Source organism: Carya illinoinensis, chromosome 1 (genome assembly GCF_018687715.1).
Source record: "Carya illinoinensis cultivar Pawnee chromosome 1, C.illinoinensisPawnee_v1, whole genome shotgun sequence".
Classification (NCBI taxonomy): domain Eukaryota; kingdom Viridiplantae; phylum Streptophyta; class Magnoliopsida; order Fagales; family Juglandaceae; genus Carya; species Carya illinoinensis.
The window spans coordinates 53164366-53182892 of record NC_056752.1 but is presented as its reverse complement, the minus strand read 5'-3'; the positions used below and the strand labels follow the sequence as shown (position 1 = coordinate 53182892).

General features: G+C 34.2%; 3 long non-coding RNA genes and 1 pseudogene across 4 annotated transcripts; 2 read left to right on the top strand and 2 right to left on the bottom strand.

Annotated features, from left to right (window-relative positions):
- Window positions 1–761: 761 nt before the first annotated feature.
- On the bottom strand, window positions 762–2298 carry LOC122286108. 2 transcript variants are annotated; one of them, XR_006233457.1, is made up of 3 exons: window positions 1818–2298; window positions 1047–1203; window positions 762–966 (listed from the first exon to the last, which is right to left on the bottom strand). It is a non-coding gene; the product is annotated as an uncharacterized LOC122286108 (long non-coding RNA). The 2 variants fall into 2 exon arrangements; XR_006233451.1 differs by having other exon boundaries at window positions 762–1203.
- A 561-nt stretch (window positions 2299–2859) lies between these two features.
- LOC122286125 lies at window positions 2860–4459 on the top strand. The gene is made up of 3 exons (XR_006233468.1): window positions 2860–3081; window positions 3202–3343; window positions 3452–4459. It is a non-coding gene; the product is annotated as an uncharacterized LOC122286125 (long non-coding RNA).
- A 5965-nt stretch (window positions 4460–10424) lies between these two features.
- Window positions 10425–12846, bottom strand: LOC122285875 (annotated as a pseudogene).
- Window positions 12756–13996, top strand: LOC122286075. Its single transcript, XR_006233418.1, has 2 exons — window positions 12756–12893; window positions 13723–13996. It is a non-coding gene; the product is annotated as an uncharacterized LOC122286075 (long non-coding RNA).
- Window positions 13997–18527: the final 4531 nt, after the last annotated feature.

The window sequence follows — 18527 nt, the reverse complement described above, 5'->3', positions numbered from 1 at the left end:
CAGTAGTGTTGGGCTGAGTCCATCCCATAACTGTAGTCTGTAGGCTTTTTGATGGTTTAATTGAAATCGCAGTAAACTACTAAAAGAATGAATATTGAGCCATCGGCCTATTTGTAACTAAACCGGACCAGCAGAAAGCCCACTGCATTTGAAGATTTAAAATTTTCAATTTGTTTTCAAACCTAATACAACTTCCTTGATATCCATCAATTTTTGAATATTTCTAGCACAAAATGTCAACCGTTCTACCGGCATTGACCAACACTAGCAAAATGAAAAAAAAAAAAAGAATTTCATAACAGTTAGATTTTCAATTAGAGTTTTGCTAATCATCATTTACACACAACATATTTAAGCTAGGCTTGGATACAAAAATAGTTTTAATTCATCTCATTTCATTATTACATTAATTGATTTACGTCCATATACTATATATTTGGTAAGAGAAAAAATATATAAAATATGTGTGGTATGAAGATGATAAGTAGAATTTTTCTTTCATATAATATGCAAATTGAAAAATATAGATACTTTGACACAAATTGTAGCTCTTGATAATTTAAAAGGAAAATACTTTAGTCATAAAATGATTACATAAAAATAAACCACAAATTAACGTGACTTGTTGTGATACGCCAAATTCTAAAATTATTTTTATTGTAAAGTAAATCTAACGGATCCTACGAAGTTACGTCAGTTTGTGAGTTTATTTTTATGTAATCTTTTTCTGTCGGTAACAATTCTTAATTTGAAATATAAAATGAAAAAGAATAAACGGTAGTTTTTTCACTAAAATTAATAATCCTCCATATCTTTGGGTTGTCTTATTCATTATTCAGAAAATTATAGAGAGACTACAACACCCTTAATCATATTGGCTACAGAGGGCAGGACTTGAGGAACCTATAAATTCTTGCACAGACAATAGTCACCCTCAATTATTCAGAATCTGGATGTTTTGGAGACCTGAAAGGAAGAAAAAATTACACATAGACAACAATGAAGAAAACAAAATGCATTACTATCTTGTAAATTTAGACCCATACATAAACTTAAATTGAAGATGTCGATAGATTTGTATATCTCAAGAAAAGTTCATCTTTTGAAACCGGTGTACATGGTGGTGCTATTTTGGGGGAGGCGGCGGCGATGGATTGCGTCTTTCCATGCAATCTACGTTTCCAAATGAGATCCTTGAGCTCTCTACAAGAGCCAAGAAACATGATACAGTACATAGTGAATATAGTATCGTCTCTAGATCATATATTCATTTTTATATATGAAAACTATAGTTGTAAAGAGGAAAATATATTCTAAAATTAAATTTGAAAAAGTAAATGAACATAACATACAGTACATTGGTATTAGTAGAATTGTTTTCTTTTGTATTTGCTTTTCAACAAACCATAAGATAAGATAACTGGGTTTCAAATCTTCATCTATAGTTTCACTTGGAAAAAACATACAAAGAGAGATGATCAAAACATATACTGGAAGGAAATATGACATTGTTTAATCATATTGACATGGTACATTGATAGGAGAATATAAAAGCAATTATAGGCTAATTTTCATGCAGTTTGATCGATTGAATTAAAAAGACCATCTCTTAAATGTTTTGGAAAGGCAGAGAAGTCCTCTTACCATTTTTCCTTTCCTTTTAGGTAAGACTTAACCTAAAAGTTTTATTATGCTTGTACGGTAACAATTTCATAACTTTTTCCCACAGAAAGTTGGGTTAGAAAAAGCTTTTACTTGCAAGGAAAGGTTTATAGAAAAAGCAACCAATTATAGAGGGACACGAGTGAGTGTTATACCTTGCAAGCTTCTTGCTTCGACCAACGCAGGAGGAGTTGAAATTCCATGAAAAATGACGAGACAAATGAGAAAGGATGTGGCGCTCGTAATGATCAGACTCTTCATCTTGTTCGAAACTGGCCTGTTGGGTTGATCAAGCATAAGGTTTGGCCGTTATTTATACACAGGGCAGTTGAGTAATGAGATGTGTGAAATAAAATCATTCACATCTCTTTCGAGTTTCAACCATCAGCCTGTCTTGTTCGTTGTTCCTGCCTAGATGCAGCCCACTTCAGTAGACCGACCATATGTATAATAGAATTTAATAATTTTTACCTGGTAAAGGTAAACCTTCGAGGCCCATGCAGTGGGCATTTGGAAAACCTTTTTCTTCAGTTTCCCCACTCCCACTGCCATTCTTGATTTTAGATTTTCTTATGGCACAGCTTGCTTTAATTTAAGCTCAGTTGGCATTGTTCCAAGTTGGCTATATAAGTTGAATAGTCTGTAATAACAAGAAAAATTAACTAATTGTTTTATTTTAAAGCGAATTTAAATTTTAAAAAAAATGTACGTGTCTCATACCAATTGCGAGTAAAGAACGGGATTAAAATATTTATAATTTTAATAAGATATTTTAGTTGTGTTTACATTCATTCATCTACCATATTGTAACAAGAGAATATACATGGCCACGTTGGTTAGGTAGAGTTTGACTTGATCAAGATGATTTTTAACTAGTTAACTAACTCCCATTTTAATATATATATATTAAAATTTAATAATTATATAGATGATGCTACTTTACTAACTACCATTTTTAACTAGTTTACTAACTACCATCTATATATATATATATTTCTATAATAATAAGTGCATATCCCGCTGCTACAGGAATGAGCAGTAAAAATTCATGTTCCGTTTTTTTCTTTGGTATTTATTGTATAGTTACTTTTTTAATATTTTGTTTTCTTCCTTTGTGTCCGTTTATATAAGGATGTTTTGATCTTTAGTGAAGTTGTGTCAATGATATTTTTTCAGAAGAATTTCAGACTACACAAATCTTGCTGAAACCCAAAGCACCAAAACTGTGAAATTTTAGAATTTTTGAGATTTGTTTGGTCGGCTGCTAATGGGAGGGATAGAGATAGGCTTCTAGAGAGATTTAAGAGGAAAAGCCATAGGCAGGTCAATCTTATCTCTCTGATTCCCAAACCAAAGGCTGGGGAAGAGAAGAAGCCTCAGGAGAAAGAGACTCCCAAACTTGAAGAGAAGAAAGAAGAGGTTTTTTCTTTAATTTTTTCTGGGGAAACAAAATTTTCTATAGATTTTTATCCTTTTTTTTTTTATTTGCTAATTCATTTGAGGCCTTTAATTATTTGATACAACCTCATATCGTCTCAGTGCTGTCGAATTCAAGCACGAACTTGGAAAAGGTGAAGAGTGAGCCAGCATGACTCGAACCCCATCCCAGCTCTTGGTTTTTTATCCGACGGTGGATATCAAGAACCAGATGTCGGATAAGAGGAAGGAGCCGGAGAAGAAGGTAAAATCCAAGGTTTTGTTTTTGTTTTTTTCTTGGGAATTCATTTTCTGTAATTTCTGTCACTTCCGTATCTGAACTTGGACCAATATGCAATTTTTTTGCTTCAAGATTCATGACTATCTCCAGCCTCACCTATCTGCACCGCCGCCACATCGTCCATCGCGACATCAAGCCCTCCAATCTTCTTACCGACGCCCAAAACCATGTTAAGATCGTCGATTTCAGAGTCGGTAGGTTCTCTCGCAGACTATGGACCCCAGCAACTCCGCTTGGGGACCATTGTGTACATGAGCCTCGAGAGGATTAACACGAATCAAAACCACGGCCAATACAACGGGTACGCGGGTGATATTTGGAGCTTCGGGGCGAGCATCCTGGAATTTTACATGGGGAAATTCCCCTTCAAAATTGGGAGGCAGGGTGATTGGGCCACCTTAATGTGCACTATTTGTATGGCCCAACCACTCGAGGTCCTGCCCACAGCTTCCAGAGAGTTTCTGCACTTCATTGCCTGTTGTTTGCAGAGGGAGCCGAGTCGTCGCTGGACCGCCTCGCAGTTGTTGACGCATCCTTTCATTACGCAGAGAAACCACACCCAGAGCCAAGTTCATCAGAATCTCCATCAACTTTTACCTCCTCCATGCCTGTTTTCTTCTTAGTCTTCTTCTATTTTCTTTCATTTTTGTTACTTGAAGAATGATAAAGATTGTGTAATTTTGATACAATGGGCAAGTTTGATTTTTAGGATCAGAAATTTGGGTCTCGGGCTTTGCCTCCGGCGAGCACTCTTTGGAGACGAGCTCGATGCTGTCGGATTCAAGCACGAACTTAGAGAAGGTGAAGAGCGAGCCAGCATGACTCGAACCCAAGAATGATAAAGATTGTGTAATTTTGATACGATGGGCAAGTTTGATTTTTAGGATCAGAAATTTGGGTCTCGGGCTTTGCCTCCGGTGAGCACTCTCTGGAGATGAGCTCGATGCCGTCGAATTCAAGCACGAACTTGGAGAAGGTGAAGAGCGAGCCAGCACGACTCGAGCCCCATCACAGCTCTTGGTTTTCGATCCGACGGTGAATATCAAGAACCAGATGTCGGAGAAAAGGAAGGAGAGGGAGAAAAAGGTAAAATCCAAGGTTTTGTTTTTGTCTTCTTTTTTTTTTTGGGAATTCGTTTTCGGTAATTTCCATCACTTCCGTATTTGAACTTGGAACAACTTTCAGCTTTTGGGGGGCAAACGGTGTACGAAGAAGACCAAGATGGAAATCTCCCAAGACGCTGAGAAGCTTCCTTACGTTCACGTCAGAGCTCGTCGCGGTCAAGCTACCAATAGCCATAGCTTGGCAGAGCGAGTATTCTCTTAATTAAAGACTAATTACGACTTAATTATTATGTTGTTTCCGACTTAATTATTATTCTGTTTTCTAAAAATTTAATCACAATAGGATTTACTCAAGTTTTCAATTTTATTAATTTGTATTAAAAATTCACAGGCGAGGAGAGAGAAAATTAATGCTCCAATGAAGACCTTGTACAAAGATCTTTGTTTGGAACTTTTGAAACATAGAAATGATTTAGTGAAAAAATGTTGTAGTAAGAGTAGGGCCCAGTGGGGTGGGTGGGTTAGTGGGTGGGTGGGTGAGTTAATATAAAAAGATATATATTAAGAAGATGATTTAGTGAGAAATGTTGTAGGTTGTGTAGGGTCCAGTGGGGTGGGTGGGTTAGTAGGTGAGTCGCCGGAGTTTTACAAATCAAGTTTTGTCATTTCATTATATGAAAAGTATGATTTACACATTAACTTAAATAGATATTTTTTGAAAAACAAAGATATTAAATATATTATTCTGAGAATCAACAAAGGCAGCTCAACCACCCCTCTTCTTACTAGACTTTCTTTTGACGAAATTAAGAGGAGCTCTCGTGTTTACATTGTACTCGGTATTAATTAAAAAGTAAGTAATAGTAGAAAGAATAACTTTTATTTTACTTTTATTAGATTATATAAGATGTGGTACTTTAAATGAGATGATAATATATATATATATATATATATAGAATTTTCTTAATGGATATGTTTAGAGTTTGGTATACAATAATTTCAACTGGTAAACACTTGACCATTTCATCGTCACTTCGCTTTAGAGTTAAATTTTGTTTTTTTTTTCCTACTTTTTCGACCAACAAGCATGCAGTTCCATCAAATTTTTGGTCGTCTGAGTCTTGAGCCAGCCAAGCTTTGTAGTTGCATGTGTCGAATCTGCCAAAATTCCGTTTGGAAGAAGAAGAGAGGCATCTTATCCTTCGCATCCTATCAACAGTGAACTGCAGTCTAAGAAGATAAGGCATTGGCCTATATATAAATATATATATATATATACATACATATATATATTATTTACATATTTGCGGTGTCCAATCTTTCAGCAATCATACAAAATGACAAGATGACAACGCCCTCCAAGTATAAAAAAATACCGTATGCAAAGACAGCAACATCCATGAGAAAATTGATATATATATATATATATATACAAGTGGGGTCGTCCTCCATGCCTTGATTCCTAAAAACCAAACTCACATCTTCCTTGAACGCGTAGGCGTACGGGTCCTACCCCTGCACATTGTACAGCGTTTACAAGTCTATCGTCTGCGACGCCGACAACATCGACACGTTCAGCGACTCCACCTTTTGCGTCTTGCACATACCATAAAAGCATCAGTTCCTCATATATTTATCATTGGATTCCTCCGTTATCATCGAATTGGGTTTTTCCCTTATAATCGACATGCTACAGGCATGAGGGCAGTTCATCGAGATAAACTATTTGATAATAATAAGAGGCAGTTATCATCAACCTGTATCACCTACCTCAAGACAATTTCCCAAATCATGCATACCTAAAAATTTCTTTGACTATGTCCAGTTGGTGCGTTGTTGCCTTCCTATCCATGCATATATATATATATATATACACATATATTATTTTCAAAATAATCGTCGATCGCAAATTTCAAGATGTAGGTCCCTCCAACTATTTTTGTATCCCTCCTCTGTCTCAACGTCTGAATCCACTCTTGATCCCTTCAACATTTGATTTCAATATTCTTTTTTATCGGTGATCATACGATGAATCTCATACACCACATATTTAATATTTTTATTTTTTAAATTCTTTTTTAAATTTTTTTAAATTTATTCTTTTAAATTAATTTAATTTTTTTATTTATTATTCATATACTAAATATTTAATAAAAAATTAAAAAATTGAAAAAATAGATGATATATAGTATATGGAATGATGGATTTATATTTAAAATTATATATATATGTGCAGGCACGCATGCAATTTTATTTTTTTATTTTTTTAATTCTCTTTTTCACACTAAGTACTGAGCGAGCTGCTTGCTTGGCATTGGCAAGAGGTAGACCAATTAATTAAACTCATTGTAATAATTAAGAAACTCATACATATATGCATCACAGCTGGATGTTGCTAGATAGCTAGCTAGCATGCATGTTCAGTAGACTATTACCCTTGAGAACTTGAAAATTAATTAATTAATTAATAGTGATGGGGGATGATTAGGAGTGATGTAGTAATAATAATGGATTAAGGTCAATGATTATCTTCGCTTAGGTGAATTAGCTTTTGACCTTTTATAGACCATATCTATCGGTTCCCTATTTTAAAAAATATTAATTAATAATAATAATGGATGATGAGGTAGCTCAATTTGAAGACTTTTTTCTTTTCTGCTTAATTTTGTTTTTCCTAGAAACTTTTTACCCTACTGCATGTACTACTATAATGAATAATTGTCTAACTAGAGTGAGTGGTATGATCTCATATTATAAGAAAAATGATCATTTATAACATATTATATATGCTGAAAATGATTATTTATAATCAAAACTCATTTTAGTTAAAAAAAAATATTTTCGTAAGATAATAAATGATGTAAAGATAAATAAAAAAAATTATTTATAAATATGATGTAAAGATAATAAATACAATTCTTCAAATTTTGGTAACTGGTCCAAGACACGACTTATTTACCTTACATGTCCGAGTCATGATCAATTTCAGGTTGTACACATTCAATTATCGTCTCATGGTGGGACCGTTTTGTCTTATTGGATGAGAGACTTATGATCATCTTTTGTTAAATATGGTGGGGCCTATTAGTTCAAATTCGGAATTACATGGCACCCACCTCTCTCGCTCTCATCTCTCGTCTTTTTATGTATGTGTTTTTGTCTGCCGTCAGCCGTGGCCATTGAGTATCAGAAATCTAATTTGTACATAAGAAAATTAATATAATATTAATTAAATTATTTAAATTGATTTTTATATTTTTTGGCAGGTAAGGTTAAGCCAATTCATTTTTAGGTACTTAGAAATGGACCCTCTTCAAAGTCAATTTCTTTTTCTACTTCACTTAAAAATTAAAGAATGAGGAAAAAGCATACACGTCGCACCTAACACTCGATATAAATGATCATCAATGATGCACCTAACACGTCGCACCTTTTGATTTATATTCCCTTTAATATAAATTGTTAACATATAAAATAGTTTATGGTGGAGTGCATATCTTACTAATTAATTAATGATGTGAACTGAAGTTTCTGCCTCTCTACAGCTTTTAGATAATACTGAATCCAAATAGAGGTGAAATTAAATTAATTAATAGAGATCAATTGAAAGATAAAAAGCCATCTTTCTATGTTTAAAATATGGAACACGCTTTAACAGATTTCTCAAAGTAGAAATTTTTTTTAAAAAAGAACTAACCTTAGTGAAGATCCGTTGATGGGATTGTTGATTTTCTTCCTTAGAGAAATTTTTTGTTTTATAGATCTGAGAAAGAAAAAGCATACACGTCGCACCTAACACTCGATATAGATGATCATCAATGATGCACCTAACACGTCGCACCTTTTGATTTATATTCCCTTTAATATAAATTGTTAACATATAAAATAGTTTATGGTGGAGTGCATATCTTACTAATTAATTAATGATGTGAACCGAATTTTCTACCTCTCTACAGCTTTTAGATAATACTGAATCCAAATAGAGGTGAAATTAAATTAATTAATAGAGATCAACTGAAAGATAAAAAGCCATCTTTCTATGTTAAAAATATGGAACACGTTTTAACAGATTTCTCAAAGTAGAAATTTTTTTAAAAAAAGAACTAACCTTAGTGAAGATCCGTTGATGGGATTGTTGATTTTCTTCCTTAGAGAAATTTTTTGTTTTATAGATCTGAGAAAGAAAATAAAACAAAAACAAATCTGTTCAAATAAAAAAAAAATCGTAAACAACAATCTAGATTTATATATGTATTATCAAGAATAGTAATGAATTTAAATGATTGAATGAGTTATATCTTATCTATTTAATATGGATTTAAATATATTTATAAATTAATAAGAATTTAGATATATTTATAAAAATTTTAAAAAATATAATTTAATCAATAGAAGATACTGTTTACTTAAAATACAAATATATATTTTATGATTGAGGATGAAACGTCAATGTTAGGTTGATGGGGTCAATTCTATGATGCCATACGTCCCTGGCACATTACTAAAGCAAATTCATCGATCCCCACACCACCGTTAGTTGAAATCAAGGTCTTGCACGTCTCTACACGCTACTGTTTAGGTCTCGTTAACTTTTACGACTAAAATAAAAATTTTAAAAATTAAAAAATTTTTATTGTCAAAAATTTTATAAAATTAAATATATTTATAAATTAATGAGAATTTAGATATATTTATAAAATTTTTAAAAAATATAAGTTAATCAATAGAAGATATTGTTTACTTAAAATGCAAATATATATTTTATGATTGAGGATGAAACGTCAATGTTAGGTTGATTGGGTCAATTCTATGATGTCATACGTCCCTGTCACGTTACTAAAGCAAATTCATCGATCCCCGCACCACCATCAGTTGAAATCAAGGCCCTGCACGTCTCTACACGCTACTGTTTAGGTCTCGTTAACTTTTACAACTAAAATAAAAATTTTAAAAATTAAAAATTTTTTATTGTCAAAAATTTTATAAAAATAAATACATATTTTAATTTATTAATTTTTATTTTAAAATATCTCAAGTTTTTCTCAAATTTTCATTTCAAAAAATTTAAAATTTCTTCTCAAATTTTCATCTCAAAAGATCTCAAATTTCTGCTAAAAAAATCTCAAGTTTCTTTTCTCATTAAGCAAGGCAGCTTTGAATATACAACATTAATTTCCTAAAAAAAAAAAAGACAAAGGACTTTGCAATAAGTTGACCAGAAAGGTAATGTTTACTTAAGAAGATGAGATGATTTTGGAGATTTTCATTATTTAAGAGCATTATTTAAGAGGTTTGATCAAGAGTTTACCAGTTGAAATTATTGTATACCAAACTCTAAACATATCCATTAAGAAAATTCTATACATATATTATATTATCATCTCATTTAAAGTATCACATCTTATATAATGTAATAAAAGTAAAATAAAAGTTATTCTTTCTACTATTACTTACTTTTTAATTAATACCGAATACAATGTAAACACGAAAGCTCCTCTTAATTTCATCAAAAGAAAGTCTCGTAAGAAGAGGGAGTGGTTGAGCTGCCTTTGTCGATTCTCAGAATAATATATTTAACATCTTTGTTTTTCAAAAAATATCTATTTAAGTTAATGGGTAAATCATACTTTTCATATTATGAAATGACAAAACTTGATTTGTAAAACTCCGGCAACTCACCCACTAACCCACCCACCCCACTGGACCTACAACATTTTCTCACTAAATCATCTTCTTAATATATATCTTTTTATATTAACTCACCCACCCACCCACTAACCCATCCATCCCACTGGGCCCTACTCTCACTACAACTTAGTACATGTTGTAGTGAGAGTAGGGCCCAGTGGGATGGATGGGTTAGTGGGTGGGTGGGTGAGTTAATATAAAAAGATATATATTAAGAAGATGATTTAGTGAGAAAATGTTGTAGGTTGTGTAGGGTCCAGTGGAGTGGGTGGGTTAGTGGTGAGTTGCCGTAGTTTTACAAATCAAGTTTTGTCATTTCATAATATGAAAAGTATGATTTACACGATGAATTTGCTTTAGTAATGTGATAGGGACGTATGGTATCATAGAATTGACCCCATCAACCTAACATTGACAATATTGGAAAACCCACATATAATGTATTTGTGCTGAGAAGTTGATTATCTCCCACCAAATCAAAATGCCAAGTCCAACCTGAGGTTAAAAATTAATAGAAATAAGAGATTGATTAGATTACGAATGATAAAGACATCAGAGTTGCAAGTGTACCGCCAAAAAGAAGGTAACATCATTTAGCTCAGCACGATATATCCACTTGTTACATCGCCATGCGAGCCAAAAATAGGATCTTGAGAGGATAGATAAATCATAGACATCATTCGAGGTCGTTCGTTCCTTTCTTAGGTAGGGGCATTCTATTCTAACATTAATGAAATAATTAGATTTGTGTCTTCCCAGAAATTTAAGCTATTTGAAATGATATTTAACATAGTATAAGAAAATGATTTAATCACCTTCCAATTGATTTACGAAAATTAACAAATTTGTTAAGGGAAAAATGGTCATCGATCTCTGGTTCATATATCAGCTTAAACCTTAAACAACTAAAACAAGCTTTGATCTTCTTTTTTTATTTTTTCATATCTACTAAAATTGCACTTTAAAAAAATATGCACGAAATTAAAATGACTTGTGACATACCTTAACTCTGATTAGCCCATCTGTTTGGAACTCCCAATCAACAATGTAATCATAGTTTGCGACCGATGCCACCATTCTAACCACCAACGTCACCTTTGGCCTCACTTCCCTAATCCGCCAAAAGAAATTAAAACCAAACATAAGAAGTTAGGCATCATAACACGTGGATTCGCATGCCAACAGACAAACTAATCGAAGCCACATGATTGCTTACATCCGTACCCGTGATCGGGCTCTCCGAGTGGCGCCAACCGATGTCGCCGGCATAGCTCTCGAACACGCAGATCATGTTCGATCGAACGTACGGTGTCCCATCACCGGCCGCAAACTCACCGTCCATGTAATGCGCGTTCCGTGGACAATCGTTAAGCGGTTCGAGCGGCATGGCTTGCAACCCGAACCCGTATTCGCCCGCATCCATATAAGTCTTGTCCATGTAAGGCACAAACAATTCAAAACTAAAGCCTTTGCACATGACGTCCCTTAGCTTCCCGGTATCTGGGTCCAGGACCCTGGCCCAAAAAACTATCACGCCGGCTCTCGCGTCGGGTTTCAGGTGAAATTCCCAGTTTGCCCATTTGACTAGGTGTTCGTCTTCGATGTTAAAACTCGGACCCTTCGGTTGCTAAATGGATATCGGGTTCGGTGGGTTCATTGCCTGATGGAGCTCCTGAACTGAATAACGATAGTCTGTGTTGGCGGCCTTTGGAATTGGTATCTCCCTGCCCTTATCCGATATCTCCACCACTTGTTTGGTGTCCAGGTCAACCAGCACGGTCAAACCTTCGATTGGTCTCATGTAGAAGTTCGCAGTGCCCTCCATGGAGTAGCACTGTACCTTAATCAACCTCCTGTTCTCCTCAGACGTCCCGTACCACCCCGTCGAAATCGGCAGGCACGCGAGGTCCGCAAGATCAATTCCTCGCTGGACAATCGTGCGGTTGAAGTCCGCGTTGGCGAGCGGGGCAAACGTAGACAGGGTCATGTCCTCCATCGTCATCGTGGGGTAGCCGGAGTGCAAGCCGGTTTCTCGCACGACCACCTGGCCGGTACCGAGATCGACGGTCAACCGTGTGACTTGCCGCGGACACGTGCCACAACTGAGGCCTTTCTCGGTAACAAGGGGTCGCCCTTTTTCCATTTCAGGACGAGCGGTTTCTCGGGCTCCTCGAGGTCGATCGAGTGGAGAGAGTAGCTGGAAGACGCGAAGAGCTCGTGGGAGGAGAGGATGGAGCGGACCTTCTTGAGTTCTTGGATAGTCAGGGGGTCTAGAGGGTGGTGGGGTGTGTCTGACGCATGGTTGTGGTGGCGCTTGCGGTTCGGAGGCTCTTTGAGCAGGTTGGTTTGTTTAGTTTGGATGCGGTTCTTGGAGGTGCACCACGGTGAGTTGGTGGCACAATCAAGGAGGTCAGTCATGCTTGGCGGCGCGTAGGGGAGGTGAACAAAGGTGAAAAGTAGGACAAGGGAGATACTGAGAAACGAGAAGCGGAGGACGGTTCTGGCTTCCATGGTCTATCAGTTTCTCTCTCTCTCCCTCCCCCCCCCCCCCCCCCCTCTTTCTCTCTCTCTCTCTCTCTCTCTCTCTCCGTGGAAGGGGGAAGGAGCTTGACGGCTGCGTTGAGAAGGCTCTCAGTGACTGTGGGGCAGTGAATGATTGGAATTGTGAACGACCAGCTTGAAAATTTGATACGGATATACATACCCGGAAGGTAGAGGACCATCCAACTGTGGACGGTGGAGTGAACAGTTATATCTTAAAAGTAAAGAATCTTCTCTTTTATTTTCTTGCCCCTCCTTTTTTTTTGTTTTTTTTGTCGCCTTATGTTTGAAGAATCAGGATTTTTATTTCTGCGCAATAAACCAGAATTGTTTAAAATAAACAAAAAAAAAAGCAAAACAAAACAAAAAGCAAAAACAAAGTGGATTTAGTATAGGAAAACACTGCTTAGCATATTTTTCACCAAATTTCTTAATTAATATCTTAATGTTCTCTTTATAGTTTTAGGCATGAATTGTAGGGATTTGATATTTTTAATTAAATCATTAAGATATTGTCATGTTAAATGTTTTTTCATCCATTTAAGGTCAAGTTTTAATGAGGGGTTAAAGTAACACGTTTCATTGTTTGATGGTCAAATGTTTTTCCTTATTAAAAAAAGTGCTAGTTTGAGAAACTAACTAACTAAGGCTGGTTTGAATAAAAAGATACTTATATTTCATTCTATCTTATCTTAGGAAAATGTTATTAAAATCAAATGAAATCATTAGCATATTAACTATTTTAAGACCCGTGATGGACACTTTTCTTAAAATAGATTCTTTTGTTTGTATTTATTTTAGACATGAGTGCAAGAGTTGGTGATAACTTTCTAAAAAATACAAATATTTTAACAAATAAGAGATCACATATACATTAATTATTTCTAGATGTTATTATATATAGATTAAAATATTTTTTTATAGTGTTAGATAAGACCAGGCAGTAGTTCCTCTGAAATCAAAATCGAACTATTTTTTTTTTCATTTCTCATATTTTTTCATTTAAATGTATTTTTGTCTGTTTGTTTCTCTGCTTGTTTGTTTCTGTAGGTCTGATTTCGTAGAATTTGCACCCATAGGTTGCTGCGGCATTCATTTGGAACTTTGAATCCCCCATGTGCACTGCTTGAAAATCTCTTTGTCCTGTCCTTGCCCTCTCTCTGTCTCTCTCTACCCCTTGCTCTTCCTCTTGTCAAAATTAACTGCAATGACATCTAAATTCTTTTGTTTGTATTTATTTTAGACAAGAGTTGTGAACTGTTTGTTTCGCCAGAGGTATCTGCCTTGTCATTTTGATAAATAACATAGATATGATAATGCTTAACTTCGTCTACTTGCTTGTTTGGTAATTGAAGATGGGATATATTCGAAAGGCCATATATGTGTGCGAGTACCATTTTTGCTTGCACGAATTATTAATTGATCAACACGTACAAATTATATTAATGTAATTAAGTATTTTTAATTAATTATACACTATCTATCTAGCATTTTGAGATTCGTGTCAAAAAGATTTTGACTTTTATTAATATTTTTATTAACTTTTTATCTTCATAACAAAGATTAAAACATTCGTGGAAAAGGTCAGATTGAAAATTATGTGACATCTTTTTTATTACATTTGAAAAAATATTATTCAATTTTTATATGTTCATATAAGTGCATTTACAATTCAGATAAATTAATGATATTATATCATTGTCATGTAAATAATTACTTTTCTCATTATATTGATTTGTTTTAATACATTTGTTTTATTCTAAGAGTTATTATTTTGTTTGATCCATTTAAGATTTGTTACTTTTGTGGTTTTTTTATAGCCTTTTATTTTTGATGGGTTTAAGAATGAAGCAAAGAAAATGGTTGTTGCGCTCGTGGATATGGAGCGACCTTTTGTACCACCCGGCACGCCAAACACTTCATACGTTTAGTGCAAAGGAGGTATTCTTAAAATGTTTTTTTGCACAAAAATAATTTCTTAGCATTTGTTTTCGTAGTGTAACATTTTATTTAGTATCTGGTTTTAGATTATAACATGATAACTCAACATTGGTGAAATATTGTCTCCAATATCACATGAATTCAAAACTTGAACGCTAAAAGATCTTTTGCTTGCTTTTGTTATGGCCGGAGTACGTAATTTCATGACTTATTTTCCATTAGAGATCATAAGCTTTGATTTTATTTAAAAATATATGTTTGTCTTAATCATTAAAACCCTCCCAACTCTCGTCAGCTTTTTCAATTTATTATTAACACAATTATATTACACTAAAAAAAATATTATTTAGTTATAGTTAGTTATTTTTTACGAAAATAATTTTTTTTACTAAAATGAGTTTTGATTATAAATAATCATTTTCATCATATATAATATGTTATAAATGATCATTTTTCTTATAATATGAGATCATACCACTCACTCTAATTAGACAATTATTCAATATAATAGTACATGCAGTAGGGTAAAAAGTTTCTAGGAAAAACAAAATTAAGCAGAAAAGGAAAAAGTCTACAAATTGGGCTACCTGATCATCCATTATTATTATTAATTAATAGTTTTTTAAAAAGGGAACTGATAGATATGGTCTATAAAGGTCAAAAGCTAATTCACCTAAGCGAAGATAATCATTGATCTTAATCCACTACTACTATTACATCACTCCTAATCATCCTCTGCCACCATTAATTAATTAATTAATTTTCAAGTTTTCAACATGCTAGCTACCTAGCAACATCCAGCTGTGATGTATATATGTATGAGTTTCTAAATTCCTACAGTGAGTTTAATTAACTGGTCTACCTGTTCTAAAAATAATACAGCTAAGTATTATTCTATTTGTTGGTTTTAAAAAATAAAGATAGACAATTTAAGAAAATATAATGAACAGTTAGCGTAATGTATTAAATATGATATTATATCATGTTAATGGTGTTGCGAGTAGAGTAGTTAATCTAGAGATCTAACGGGTCGAAGACAGACTTAGTCGAGCATCCAAACAAGTCGTAATTCACCAAAAAGCAAAACTAAAAACCGCTTTAAGGACGCCTGGTTTTCATTTGGTGGGAGAGAATGTACTTCTCAGCACAAATACATGGCATGTGAGTTTTCCTTGTGTGTATTGTCACGTACACAAACCTCCCACATTCCTCTCACGAAAAGTGTTCTCCATTGACCCACCCCAACTCCTATCATTTCGCTCCTCACCTTCTCTTTCCTCTCACTTATTTTCTCTACTTTTTTTTGCCCTATCTCATAGAATTTTCATGTTCTGGTAGTTCTGTTTCTCTCATGAACTCCAGCCCTAAAGCTATGTACGAAGAGATTTTGGTCGTTGTCTTCTTTGGTTTTCTCTTTTTTGCTCTGTTTGGAGGGTTTTCTGATGGAAAACGGTACGGATTCAACCTCCCAGGATTTTTTCAGCTGTACCCATGTCTAACATCTTCTGTTTCAGTGGTAAACTCTCAATTGCCTTAGAAAAACATAAATGATATATTTTAAGTGTTCTTCTAAATAACATACTTAGTAAAGAATTCATCAAAATTAAGCCGTTAACTTCTCTCTCTCTCTCTCTCTCTCTCTCTCTCTCTCTCTCTCTCTCAACAAAAATGGTGACCCTCTGTTTTAGACCAGATAACTCTAATCCGTAAGATTTTTACAGGTCTTCTGTAGCTGTCAGGTGTCGCAGCTATGATACTATATCGCTCTTCTGTAGCTGTCAAGCGCCGTAGCTATGATACTACATTGCTTTTCTGTAGCTGTCAGGCACCGCAGCTATGATACTACATCGCTCTTCTGTAGTTGTCAGGCGCCGCAGAACTATGATGCTACATCTCTTGTCTCTTGTAGAGAAATGCTTCACGAAAGATGTTATGAAGCAATAAAGAGATACTTTGTCATAATTTTCTATATAAAAGAATTATTCAGCTCATCTTCTTTCGCATCTCATCTTATTCACTTTTCTAAATTTAGTCTGCATTCTTACTCTGCAATCTCTTTCTGCATTCTCACTCTACAATGGCTTAGCAATATTCTCATAACCAATATATGACGTATTCTGCACTTCGTTCACCAGTTGTTTCTGCTTCTACCGTAGGTGCTATAATGCAATACAATAATGATCTGACTAATAAGTCAGATGATGAAATTATCTACGAACTTAGGAGTCTCGGTACCCGATACTCATCAACCATTATCGCATTTTCTCAGCGACTACAATCCAAGACTGGTGGGGTTAACAAACTCAACGAGAATATTTCTATCTTTCAGCGGCTTTTTCTAAAGTCCACATGAAAATAGAAGCACTAAAGCAAGAGAACAGAAATTTAAAATTCTTGCTTAAATATTCTTTTCGATTGCCTACTCCTTTAGATAGGAGAGGCATGCAAATTTTTGAAGAGTAAGAGCGTTTAAGCAATGAGGCGAAGAGCCTCAAATTTCTGTAATTTTGTTTCGAGATAATAAAATAATACTTTACAAATATTCTATCTTCTGTTAGATCTTCTATGTGTTCCATTTTATTTCTCCTTTAATAATGCACACTTTCTTACAAAATCGTAATATGAATCTGAAATACTAATTATATTTAAGATATAGTATTTTAGATCTAATAATTTCATTCATCTCCCCCATGAATGTTCTCTAAATCCCAACTGAAATTTCTCATTTTACAAATTTTTTAGTTACAGTTCACTTGTAAAATCTTTGCTTGTTATTTGGAAAAATTTCAGGGGATCAAGATATCAACAATCATGACAATGCTGCTGCTCTCCTTCTAAACAAGTTGATTCACATGAATAACCTCAGTTATTTCAGTATACTGAATGAGATGTACTTATTTCTTCTATTCTTTATTTTAGGGCATTTCATAAGTTTGAATTTGACAATGTATGAAAACCTGCTGCTGAGCTTTGTGGTCACATTCACCCCCAAGTATCAACAACTGTGCCCAACCTTGTTATTAGTGCATCTTATTTGGCTTATGCTTGAAACTGTTTGATTATTTGATTATGTTTTTTTTTCTTTTTTCTTTTTTAAAAAACTTTCTGAATTGATGTAATTGGTGTTGGTTTTACTTTCTGGAAGCAATTATTGGTTTCTCATTTCTGCTTGTGGTTTTAATTGCGTATCTTCTCATTTTCATGTTCAAATACTTTTTAACTCTACCTTTTGATTTATTAGGTTCTATTTCCAATTCTTTGCACCGAGTTAGAGTATGCAATAGCTTCTTAGGATATACTGAAGATAAAAGCTTGTTTGTTTTCAATTTGCACTTCCCTTATGGTAATAATTTTATGATATCAATATATTTTAATGTGATCATGAAGTACTGCTTTTCTTGATTACTTTGATCCAAATTGTCATCAATAATAACTATGCCACAGCTAATGTAAAGGTTTCTTCTGCATTGTAGATCAGAGGTAGAGATTCAGTTACCCATCATTTCGTGTTCAAAATTAGGAAGACGCTAGAAACCATGCTCCTATGGCCTTCATTGAATGGGGATGAAACTACATGCCTGATTACTTTTTTTTTTTTTCCATATTTTTCTACTGGTTACTCTTATCTCTATGCATGTAATGGCTGTAAGTATTTTCTCCCCTCAGTTTCCAAAGCACAACATGGATGCATTGATTGTCTAGCAATGATGATATGTGTTGAATTCAAAACTCCAAAATCGTTTGCCTCCACCTCAGAGAAGATTACCATTCCTAGAAAGAAAGATGGTACCAGTTAGTTTCATATCCTTATTATGAACATAAATATTGATCCATATAAATATGCAGTTAATCATGCATATCCAATCAATCTTAACTAAGCTTAACAATATAGTAGTCTTAGAAATATACCAGGA